This window comes from Lagopus leucura, unplaced genomic scaffold (genome assembly GCF_019238085.1).
Source record: "Lagopus leucura isolate 7727_CA_CO unplaced genomic scaffold, USGS_WTPT01 Super-Scaffold_100001, whole genome shotgun sequence".
Taxonomy (NCBI): domain Eukaryota; kingdom Metazoa; phylum Chordata; class Aves; order Galliformes; family Phasianidae; genus Lagopus; species Lagopus leucura.
This window is the reverse complement of record NW_024962262.1, coordinates 13,958,467-13,967,496: the sequence shown is the minus strand read 5'-3', so window position 1 is coordinate 13,967,496 and position 9,030 is coordinate 13,958,467. Positions and strand designations below refer to the sequence as shown.

Sequence of the window (9,030 nt, the reverse complement as noted above, 5' to 3'; positions counted from 1 at the left end):
TCCCTTCCCTTCCCTTCCCTTCCCTTCCCTTCCCTTCCCTTCCCTTCCCTTCCCTTCTTTTTAATGTGACAAACTGTAAGTTTCAGTGTCATTTCTGGAGAGTTGGGCAGTAGCAGGGACAGTGGATTTCTCCTTCTCTCAACTGGAGAAGATGTTTTAACATCTTTTCAAAAGGGAAATCAATTCATATCTTTCTGTCTATGGCAACAGGTTCCTGCTGGAGCTGGAGTTTATGACTTTTATCTTGCTGTGACACCTGCTTTGGTCAAGGGGATTACTGATTACTCCTCCTGGAAGGTGTCAATATTGATGATGTTTGGCTGAGCAGCTGTCCTCCCCCTTCTATTATTATTATTCATGACACATGATTGATTCTTCTGAGGACACTAGTGATAGAAAACTTAGCAGTTCTTTGCTGTCTTTCCTTTGAAGGGACCTGAATGAACAATCATTGTTTCTGAAATGTGCTACAGCCACAATTTCACCTCATCCATTGTTCACATATCTCTGTGCAGCCAGAATGTGGGCAATGAAAAGGTGCAAGATGTGTAGTTATCCATATGTTGAGAGCTATCAGTTCCACTCTTATTGTCTCTCAAACAATGTCATTCATTACCTACTATCATACTTGAGAAGAATTTAAAGGATAGAAGAGAGAGAAAACATTGGCAGGGATTCCACCTAGGTTGAGGTAAGATAAGGATGGGAGCCACTTTAATTTAGGGTACACTTCCACCATTAGTTATCAATCTCCTAAACTTTGGACTTATTTTACATAATTTTTATGCATTTGACAGTCATACCAAGGATTTCCAGGTTCTTAGCACTTGCACTTGAATTAAGAAGTCACAGCACACAGAGGGATGCAGATACACTGGAAGAAGAAAGAAATCCTTCAGAAGTTTTAAAATTGGTATCTGCAGGTTTTACAATTGCTTATTCTGAAAAACAAATAAATAAATAAACATTTCAGCTCCAAGATGGAGGCATTCTTTCTTTCAATACTCAACAGACAGCTATAAAGAAAGTTACATTCAGCTTTCCCCTTTCTTCACAAGAAATAAGACACCAAATGGCTTAATCTGGAACAAAGGAAGCATAACCTGGATTTTAGGAATACCCCCTAAAGGTTGTGTAGTTCTGGAGGAGACTATAAAAAGAGTAACTGAAATATTCATGCTGGAAGATGTTTAGGGGTTTTGTTCTTTTTGTTGTTCATTTTTGTTTGTTTTGGTGGTGGTGGTGTTTGTTTTAAGCATGTATCAGGTAAACATCTCTCACAGATGATTTAGACATCTTGATTGCAACACAAGCAAATGAGCCAGATGATTTTCAGTGTCCCCAGGGCACTCTCAACTGCTGGCACGAAAGATCACCCTTTATTTTATGGCATACCACACGAGTTAAGATAGGCGAAGATCATTAACTAATTGCCACTTTGAAACGTAAGATGATGGGCAATGAGGTGAGACAAGTAAAGAACCTTTCTCCTGATCCAAGTCTATAGACACTTAGGGCAGTTTGCAGGAGCCTCTCAACCATTTCCCTGTTCTCCTGGGAAGTAGCTGTGATTAAACAACAGGGTGGTGTTTCAGGATGCCACTGGGCTGTTCCTCAGACAGAAGAAGCACTTGCTGCCATTCCCATGAACTGCTTGGAAACAACTTAAAATCATGGGAAGGTCTCTCTGTTCTCTTGGTTGTTCATTTTCCATGCATCCATACTTATCCCATTGTCCTGCAGAAGCCCTGCTAGGGTCACAGCTCTCATTCAGGTCAGCAAATTGTCATTTTATTTTTTCTAACCATCATGTGCCCCTTGTCCTGATATGGGTAATAAAAGAGAAGAGTTGCATGGTCACTCTGAACCATCATTCAAATTTTAAAAAGTGCATATATGCATTTTAGTCAGTTTGTACATACATCCCATTATTTGGATGCATTAACTTTTACAATCTCACCATCCTGTTTTCTCTTCTAATGAAATGCAACTGTCCCTCCATGACAGATCAGTGAGATTTACTTTCCCCATCCTCCCATTTCATTCTGCCACATTTTCTCTGAGCATCTAGCTTATAGATTTTCTCCAGTTAACAGACTACTTGTTTTCCATCTGTTCAATAATTCAGATGTATACATCAAATGCACATATGGCACATTTACAGGTAGCAGCATCCCCTTCCTTTCTCCCAGGTAATTTGCACATAAGGTGCACAGAGAAAACAGATGCCTGTTTGCCCCCTCAGACTGCTGGTCTGTGCCTTGACCTACCACGTTCCTCTCCACTCACCTCCATGCAGACACCACTTTGAGCATCCAGTCCATCACTTTCAGCTTGGGGAGAGAGAGCTGAGCCCCCACGGGGCCCACAGGTATCAGGTCCTGGTCCCTCCAGCAGCATAGCTCAGAGGCAGGCGGGAATACCTAACACAGCCAGCAGCAGGAGGGCTCTCCAGCTATGCATGCAGCACTGGTTAGAGATCAAATGTATGGCTGCCATGCTTACACACTCTCATAGAGAATTGCTCTCCTTAGGCTCTTCCCCTCTTTTCTCCCTACCTCCCACCATGACTTTTGACAGCTTAGTGTTTTCATAATTGTTAAAATACCCTCAAGAAGCAGCAGTACAACAGAGAGGTGCTCCCTGCACTCACACCCCACCAAGAGCCAGCCCTGGCTGACCACAGGGCCAGCAGGCCACAACACGAAGAGAACAGAGGGGCTGATCCAGATGATGAGGATTTTTTCCATCCCACACCACAGCCCATTGCCTAACACTGCCTTTGGTTTTCTTCTGCTTACTGTACAACCAATACACCCATTTCCTCCTAAGAGTGTCAAGTGCAAATATTTGAGCAGACCTAAGAGTCACTGGAAGAGGTGCATCATTTAGGGACCCAACAGGAAAATTTAAGAAACTCCAGAAATAAATGAATAAAATTCCAGTAAAGTAAGGATAAACAACAAAGGCAGAAGGGAAAAGGAAGTTTCTCTAGAGAATGTACAAGGGATCATAAGCAGGAAATATAAGAAAGTTTAAGAAAACAAGAACCATACAGGAAGATACTTACAAGAAAAAAAAAGTATACAAAATTTGCAGTGGAAGTCAGGGGAAAAATGGAAAAAGCTGACCTGGATTAAAGAAATTATTTGGCTAGACCAGTATCCTGTTCTGCTTCAATGTCAATACCAGATGCTACAGAGAAGTATCACAATAGGTACGTACACAGCTGCAGAAGCAGCTTCGCTCAGACCCCAGGCAGAGTGCAGGTGAGTTCAGCCTTCATCCAGACAACTGCTGTATAATTGCTCTTTAACTACACAATATGAAAAATGCATCTGCGATAGCATTCTTACTGATATAAATATCTATTTCTTGCAGAGGTTAAATGTAACACCTTTTGATAGTGCCTCGGAGCAGTACTTGCCAGTGAGAAATTACACATGGTTTTTCTTTCTCAGAAGAAATGTCTTTCCTGTTAATTTGTTTTCCTTTGTATTATAATAAAGCTATAGCACAGTAGTATTCCAACTATTTCATGCCACATGGTAATATATATCTAATTGCACATACATCAAATTAATATCGTATTCGTGTTAAACGATGCAATGCTAATTTGTATGTATATCTCAAAGCCATTATTTTTCAGGAATCAGACTTGTGAAAGAGAAAGCTTCTAAAAGGTGTTTTAGATAAACAACTTGCCTAAACTTTATTGCAGAGCAGCTGTTGGCTGCATTTGTATCAAATTCATTAGGCCCAACCATGCTCTACTTCAGCAAACTCAGCTGCAGCTCTTGGAAGCCTTTGGTGAGCTGTGATTCAAACAGCTCTCACAGACAAGCCTGGAAAGGAAGATTTTATAAGGCTGCCTCTGCTGTTCATAAAGGATTTACAGTCCAAATGCCAAAACGTGCAACAAGTTTTCTCCCTTTATCCTGAGCACATTTCAGTGTTTACAATTTTTTTTTCCTTCTGCCCCCAAAGAAAAACAGAAATTTTGCCCAGAGGGACAGCATCATTAAAGAAAAGAACAGTGCATTCGTAGAGCTTTAGAAGGACACAGATCATTCAACAGTTGTGCAATTACTCTGAGAAGCTACTTATTTTTGAGCACAGAGCTTTCACTCAACACAGGCCTGAGGCATCCCGATCAGATCTGTATCTGCAGCATCTCAACTGGCACGATCTAGGACTATTGCTCATTACAGAAGCTGTAGTCATGTGTAAGGTTTACATCTAGGTTCAAACAGTCTCCAAGGCATTTTGAAGCTGGGGTCACATTAAAAGGCACTACCAACTCATAATAATGCCCGAGAATAAACTGAAGGTAGTTTTGGATACCTCTGTTACCCTAAAACCATCTGGTTTGGGTTTTATTCCTTACTTTCCCTACAGAACTCATACAGACTAATGGAATGCTAAGTGACTGCACAGAGGCAACAAGAAAAGCAATTATACCCACAGTGCTGTCAGGCAAATAAGAGAACAAAACAGAGCATATTCAAACACGAACATTTTTGAAAACCATTATTTAGGGCCAGACACAGCTCTCACAAGCCCTCATTGTGCTCTGATCACAGGGTATGACTATGTAGATGTAGAAGTTGATTCTCACTGATTTCTCTGACAAAATGTCTATAAAAACACTGTTCTGCGCTACCTTCAAAAGCAGTAAAAAATCAGATTTTTCTCTATAACATACATGCAAGGAAAAAAACACTGAAATGCAGGGGAGTGTATTCTATCCTCTAAATCATTGTGATTGTAGGCCACTGTGCATCGAAGCACTATTGTTTTGGCTGACAAGGACACAGCTTTAGCTACAGGCTTCTCAACACTCCCTGCCATGCTGACACCATAGGAATCAAGCCATTGCTATTATGTCCTTCCTACAGTTTCTTAAGTATCAACTCTTTTTTTAATATATTTTCTTAAACTTTCCATGAACCTGAGCTCCTCCTGACCCCAAAGCCCCAGCTATTCTGCTGATCTTAGCTGACTGTGCCTCCAGAAACATCCCCAGCAATAGCTGATGGACAGCCACTCACACAGCGTTCAACCTGGGTGGGAGGCATCGACCGCAGGGCTTTGCAGAGTATAGCAGTTCCAGCACACACTGAAAGACACAGTGGTGATGTGAAAATGACTTACAGGCTCAATTCCTTTCTGCAGTTCAACACTATAAGCTGTAATAGTTCACTTCAAAGGAAAGATGAATGGGTTGCTCTGCATTTATATAACGGTAACAGAATAGAGTTATGTCCTAAACACTTTGCAAAGAAACCAAAATCATTCTCTGCAACACTTGCTCCAGATTAAAATTAGATTTTCATTTGACTTGCATGCATTCAAGATGAAAAAAAAGATAAGAAAACAGCACAGGAATCCACATGCTGAAATAGTCAGAATGCAGCAGAGGTTACAGACCTGTACAACAGAGGGTAACTTCTCAGTAGCCCCATCACTGTATTTCCAAAGGAACGTTACAAATTCTCATGGCCAATCCTGCAAGAAGTGGAAAGAGCCGTTAAACCTAGAGAGTTTTGAAAGGAGAAAAAAATAAGACCAGCTGTCTCCTTGGATACACAATGCTAAAAGCCAGTGTAGAATTGGTTTAGAGGATGCTAAACATTTTAAACTACGGAAGCAGCAAGATCTTAACATTTATTTAAATACAACAAAGCCAAAGTTAAATAAAATACAAAATGCTAAGTTCTTTTAAAAGACACGTTATTGAAAACAGTGCTGATAAAAAAGCAATGAATGTATGGGACTGGATTGAAAAGAAAAAAAAAAAAAGAGAATACTACACCAATTTATATTCCCTTTGAACTGTCTGTAATACAGACCTTAAAGTGCATTTTCAAACATATAACATATCAAAGAAGCAGACATTTATTTCTAGCCATGGCACTTCTAGGCTTTTGGTAAACGAAACCAGAAATAGTCTAGTGGAACTGCGCTGTGCGATAAAGCATGTGCTGATGGATTCTGCACAACATCAGTAAACAATTGTTTTTTCCTTTAACCCAGGGATAGAATTTCAGCAGTAAACAAATGTCTTACATCTTGCATGAATTCTTCAACGGATTCGAGGCAAACCTGTCGTTTCACACCTCCTGCATTTGCTATTCAAAGTCAAAATACAAGTCAGATTCCCCAAGATCTATGAGTTGCTATGTTTTTGATTATGACAACTATGATACACAAGGATAAATCCAATACACCACAGCTTTCAGCTATAATCCCCCTGGAATCCACACCCGTTGTTATGAGGATAATTATCTGGGTATCCCCGAGGCCAGTTTTTGTAGTTTTCATGTAAAAACCACCTCTTGCATAAGACATGAAATTTAAAATCATCCCCTTCACAGATATCATTGAGTCACTCCATCACCTCTGGGACAGATATAAATTATGCATTCTTTGATTCTCTTTAAAATTTTAGATGCACAGGGGGACTGAGAAGCATCTAAATGGTACTAAAAATATAAGGCATTCAAGAAAGAAACAATCACTTGTATGGCATTAACTGCTACAGTGCTCCGAAGGCTCCCTGCCTGGTCAAGAAAAGCACATAAAGCACTGAAACATAGCAGCAGGCTTGCATGCTAATGGCTGCTAGTGACAAGGACTCATTGAATGTCACTGCTTCACATACTGCGTACTGTTCATTTTTCTTATCTGTGTGACCTCTCCTTTGAAATGACTGATGAAACTCCTATGAATTAGCATCTCTGCTTCCGGGCATTTGCCACCAAGAAGGCATTCAGTAACATCTCTACTAAAATGCAAAAATGAAGCAGGAAAAACAAATCATCATCTCAACAAAAAAAGTCACCACGTCTGTTAAAGGATACTTGGTCTACCCTGTGAAAGGAGTGCTTCGTCGAAGCTTTGTTAGGTTGGCTTTTACCTTGATGCCCTTTAAGAGCATTGGCTTGTCACAATACACGCATTCATACTGCATTGGCTAACATTTTCGTAATTGGTGTGAATAAAAGGAAATAGCTGTTACTGCTAGGAAAAAAAACAACGAAATATCTCTGTTCTAGTGCCCTGCTGCTATGATGACCTATTTCACACTAGCATCTGTTCTGTTCTGATGAACCACTCCAGATGTAAGCTGGCAAAGCAGCACTACAAGTATGTTGCCCAGACATCCACTGAGCGCTGCAGATGTTTGGTTCCACGCTTCACACTTAATGTGTGGCTGATTAATTTTTGCTTTATTATTTCAACTCCTAGGTCCACAGAATTTTCTATAAAGTTTGCAGAATCTGGATCCAATCTGCAACCATAAGGAGCAGCTCCTTCTGTGTTAGCTGCTTCGTTAATGTCAGGAATAACGAGCAAAAAGTGCTTTGTTTTGCATTCCAAAAGAAATGCAAACTTGAATAATCTATTATGCTTTTATGTTATTTGCCTGAGGATTTAACACCACACTCATTTCAATTTCAAAATTACAGATGTTTGTAATATTCAGATGCACTGGTCTGACCAAAAATATTATGCCCAGGCTCTGCCTCAAGCCCTTGACCTGAATGAGGTAAGTGACAGGGATATGAATGACTTGAGCAGAAAACCAAACACAAAAGTAGTTTTATCGTGAAGTACAATATTTCTTCTGTCACTTAGCTATTTTTTTTCCTCTCAAAATTACAGGGTAGACTGCAAATCTTCAAGGCTAGCAGCCACTACGACAGACTAAGTGCCATTTAAAAGAATAATAATTTATGACACGCCTTGGTAGAATAGCAGAGGTCACACAGAAGACTCCCCAGGGAGGGAAGGATGACAAAGGTTACGGAGATGACTAAAGACTAGCCTACAGGAAGGGATTTTCTTGGAAGGAAGATGTTTTGTTGCACAGCTTCATCCTACCTAATGCACAGGCACCTCATCCAAGCAAACAACTCACATTTAAGGTAGCTGCAAGGCATCACTTACAAAATATGCTTCTGAAGTTCATGGTTTAGCAGCTTGGCCATGCACCAGGGCCCACAGAGCTGGGTCTGCCCACAGGGCATGATATGATGTACAGCAACAGATTTGGTGACCCTGTCTCCTACAGTGGGTGGACTACATCTGAAGTATCTCCAGAGCTTTTGGAAGCTAGTCCCTAAAGAGATCCCACTGCCAGGACATTCAGCGCCATTTTCAGATATTTTCCGGACCAACAGAGAGCATCGTTTCTTTCAGCAGCAATTATAAGAGTTGCTGTAAGATAAGACCAAGCTGAGTGGATGCAACAGAGGGAAGGGACACCATCCAGAGGGACCTGGAAAGGCTTGAGAAGGCCCACATGGACCTAGTGAGGTTCAACAAGGCCAAGTGGAAGACGTTGCACTGAGGTCAGGGCAATCCCCATATGAGTACAGATTGTTAGAAGAACTGAGAGCAGCCCTGTGGAGGGGGATTTGCGGATCCTGATGAATGACAAGATGGACACAAGTCAACAAAGTGCACTTGCAGCTCAGAAGACCAACTGTAGTGTGTCAAAAGAGGGGTGCCCAGAACGGAGAGGGAGGGGATTGACCCCTCTACTCTGCCATTGTGAGGCCTCATCTGGAGTACTGCATCCAGATCCCAGCACAAGAAGTATGTGGAGCTGTTGGAGTGGGTCCAGATGAGAGTCATGAAAAAGATGAGAGGGTTGAAGCACATCTCCTATGAAGAAAGGTTGAGGGAGCTGGGCTTCTTCAGCCTGGAGAAGGCTCCGGGGAGACCTGGCCTTCAAGTACTGGAAGGGAGCTTATAAATAGGAGAGACTGAATTTTACACTGTCTGATAGTAACAGGACAAGGGGGAATGGCTCTAAACTAAAAAAAAAAAAAAAAAAAAGGAGAGATTTAGGTTAATTGTTATGAACAAATCTTCACTCAGAGGGCAGTGAGACACTGGTATAGGCTGCCCAGAGAGGCTGTAGATGCTCCATCTCTAGAGAAGTACATGGCCAGTACATGGGGCCCTGGGCAGCCTGATCTCTTGGGTGGTAACCCTATCCATAGAAGAGGGGTTGGAACT

The 9,030-nt window shown here is 41.3% G+C and overlaps 1 protein-coding gene across 6 annotated transcripts in view; it reads right to left on the bottom strand.

The window, feature by feature from the left end:
* ENOX1 (ecto-NOX disulfide-thiol exchanger 1) overlaps positions 1-9,030 on the bottom strand; it is a 365,715-nt gene that overhangs the window by 249,147 nt on the left and 107,538 nt on the right. For 5 of the 6 annotated variants that reach the window (XM_042867022.1, XM_042867020.1, XM_042867016.1 and 2 more), the window contains one exon: positions 5,431-5,508. The gene's annotated coding sequence lies outside the window, so the exon portion shown is untranslated. Of the gene's footprint in view, positions 1-5,051; positions 5,120-5,430; positions 5,509-9,030 lie in introns of all 6 variants that reach the window. The other variant, XM_042867019.1, reaches the window with a different exon arrangement.